Here is a 3,551-nt window from a genome sequence, read left to right on the forward strand (position 1 = left end):
GCCGCTCCTCCTCGCCTTGACACGCGCCCTGGCCAGTGAGGTGCGTGGTGCCATGTAGGCAGTCAGGCAGCTGAGATGGCGCGGTGGCGGAGCTTTCACGAAGATCTGCATGCCGCCATGCAGGCGCTCGATGAGTTGGCCTGGGAGCTGCATGTTGCCACGCAGGTGCCGCCCAGCTGGTTGGGCTGGCAGCTGCATGTGAACGGTGGTGGAAGTTTGTCCGGCGCGGGTTTGGCAGTGGCCCCGCTGGCGTCCTTGGCGAGGGCCTTGCCGGGTGGCCCCGCAAGGGTCTTGCCGTGGCGTGCTGTCGTCCCCGGCAAGGACCTTGCCGGGGGTCTGGTGGCCTTCCTCGGCAGGGATCTTGTCGAGAATCGTCATCTTCTAATCCTCATCTGATCTTGAATATGTCTTCACAAAGATTTGCATGCCACCACAGAGGTGCCTTCCCGAGCCCTGGCCCCATGTTGATGATGGCGCTAGGGGCCGTGGGCTCAAGGGCGGCTCGCTCTGTTGGTGTGGGGCGAGCTGTCCCGGCAAGGGTCTTGCCGGGGCCGCTGAGGCCGCCCGGCAAGGGTCTTGCCGGGGGAACCTACTTCGTCCCTCTGCTCTTTGTTGTCTTGGCCTTGGCGTTGCTTTGATTGTCTTGGGCTTCGGTCTTACCTTGGCTCAACTCCCCTGTTCTACTATGTGTGGTCGTGGGCGCGGCTTCGACTTCCCGTGCACAGGTAAAGGGGTACAAAAGCGTGCCCCTATGTTTGTACACCGACAATAACAGAGGTAAATCACATGTCTATAGTAACGTAAATACTATTACCTAACTCCAAACAGCGGAAGTAACAAGGTTGTGGATTCCCATTAACACCAATGGCAAAGTTGAGTGTAGAAATCGTAACCCTAACGTATCACTTACTCGTCATAAGATTCCTGCAACATGAGACGTTGCAGCCATATAGGTTAGTACATTGAATGTACTGGCAAATTCACACTGTAGAGCAATGCTGAATAATGGCTATCACTACATGCATATTTGGCTGGTGGAGGCTATAGGGTTATCATTTGCATAAAGCTAGTTTTTCCCTACAACAAAGGAATATACTTTATTTAACTACAAAATTGGTTGAAAACATTGAGAAGGTTCCTCCAACTCAATCCCAAATTAAAATCAATAACCCAACAAATTAATTAAGTAAAGTGTTGAGATCAACATGATAATCCAAGTACCAGAGACTCAAGACGAAAATTACCGGGGACACGGCTAACCATGATTAGTTTGTACACTCTGCAGAGGTTTGCACACTTTTCCCCACAAGACTCGATCTCCTCCGTTGGATTTCTTGCACTACATGATGTTTGAGAAATGGATGATCAAGACACAGTCTTTCAGAAGCATTAACTCTTTACTCTGGGTAGATAGTACCACCTACATCCCCTACATTTGCTAGCCTACCACTGAAAGAGGTCACACAACATACTCAACTATGCCAGAGCCCATAATGGCTTGTGGCTGCACACGGAAGTTTCTAGCATGAATAATCTTATGATCCCTTTGAGCCTAGGTGGCATTCCATAGGATGATCACACGAGTACTCCGGGATCCCCTTGGGCAAGCACTAGGTTCTCCAGGTGCCCGGGCAAACCACTGGGTGCTCCAGGGTGCCCCTACCATTCCACCCAGATGTGTGTTAGTGTTGCCACCTTAAGTTAAACCTTAGTTAACAATAACTCTCACATCTTTCATGGATTCTCTCAAACCAAACCATGTCTACGAGCATAGCATAGCATTATAAGCATAACGTAGTAACTCCCAAGGTTTGAATATAAGGCAATAGGTTCTACCTCATCATCTACTTCCCAATACCCACATGTCTTCAAATCCTAACCATGCAATGTTTGAGGATTGAAACTAATGCATGAAAACAGGGTAATAAAGGGATATGATCAAAGTGTGAACTTGCCTTGTACTATTGATGAAGATGATTCGCACTCATGACTCCTGATAGTTCTACTCGTCACACTCCGTTCAATCTATCGTAAGCAAGCAATAGTAACCACACATAAGCAATCATGCAAAAGAATCGAAGAAAAAATCTTGAAAAACTTCAGAAACAAGCAATTAACTCTTGCAACAGAAAACAATTTCTAACAGTACCAAAATTGAGTGAATTTGGCATTATCATAAAGTTTAAGTCAAGAGCTTCAGTTAGCAAAAAGAATCAATTAAATCAGAGTCATAAAACTCGAGTTATGAACAAAAAAATTCAAATTCAAAACTGTTTGAAACCAAATTTTAAACTTGCAAAAACATGTTCAAGTTGGTTATGTGGATGAGGGGATCATAACGAAGAAGTGGGTATTGGTTTCGCTGGATTTGGATAAATGAGCGAAAAGTAGCGAAGGTTTGAAGTTTAGGGGCTAATCTGCAAATAAATATTCACAAACGGGTCCCTTGCATAAACTTAAAATAAAAAGAAAAATTCTACCGAACGAACGTTCGCTACAGGAGACTAAAAAACGGAATCGTTCGCTGCCTGGGATAACGGATGAACCGTTCGCTAAATAAAAAAATGGTTCAGGCAAAAAAACGATCGCGATCTAACCCGTCGGATCGAGATCCGACGGTCGAGAGGGGACGGGGGCTACCGGCGGCGGCGGACTTCGACGGCGGCAAGGCGTACGGCGGCGGTGTCGGCGTCGGCGAGTGGCTGAGGCTGCGGCTGCGGCGCGGGGCAGCGGCGACGGCGCTGGCGGCGAGATGCGGCAGGGGTGCAGCGGCGAGACGCGAGGAGGAGAGGAGAGGGGACCGGGGGGGTTCCCCTTTTATATGCGGGAGGAGGTGGCGACGAGGCATGGAGGAGGGGGCGGCATAGGCGGCGGCGGTGTCCAAGGCGCTCACGGCGGCGGACTCCGAGCGGAATCCCGCTCGGGGACGGAGGCGAAGGCAGCGCGCGCGGGGCTGCGGCCTGGCCTGGAGCTGGGCCGGCCCAGTCGGCGGGAGGAAGTTTTTTTTAAATAACTTTTTACAAACAACAAAAATAAAATAAAATAGAAAAATAATAAAATTATTTATAGGCATATAATATATCAAAGTTTTTAGAAAAAGATTATCTACAATATGAACATTTTTTTAGCGTCAACCAAATTCCACAAAAATTTAAATAAAGGAAAGAGTGTTACTGTTTTATTTAAAAACCAAATAAAATATTTTAAAATACCGAAATAATTTCAAATTTATTTCTCTCCAATTTTCTATTGTAGGGAATCATTTTACCCTATTTTCAAAATATTTTATTTTTGGAGAAAAATAATTTGAATAAAACCAAATAACTCCAAATTGAAATAATTTTCAAAAGGACTTTCAGTTTGGTTCTTTTAAACTCCCAACTCATATTTCATATGTTTTGAGGAAGTCATTTTATCTTCTCTAATGAAAATCATTGAGTTGCATAAAGTTTCTGAATTTGAAATATTTTCTAATGAAATTTAAATCTTCTCAAAAACACTTTTTTATTTTTAAATAGAAGAAGTCATGTCATCTTCTCTCGAGGGTTTTG

Source organism: Aegilops tauschii, chromosome 5, assembly GCF_002575655.3.
Source record: "Aegilops tauschii subsp. strangulata cultivar AL8/78 chromosome 5, Aet v6.0, whole genome shotgun sequence".
Lineage (NCBI taxonomy): Eukaryota > Viridiplantae > Streptophyta > Magnoliopsida > Poales > Poaceae > Aegilops > Aegilops tauschii.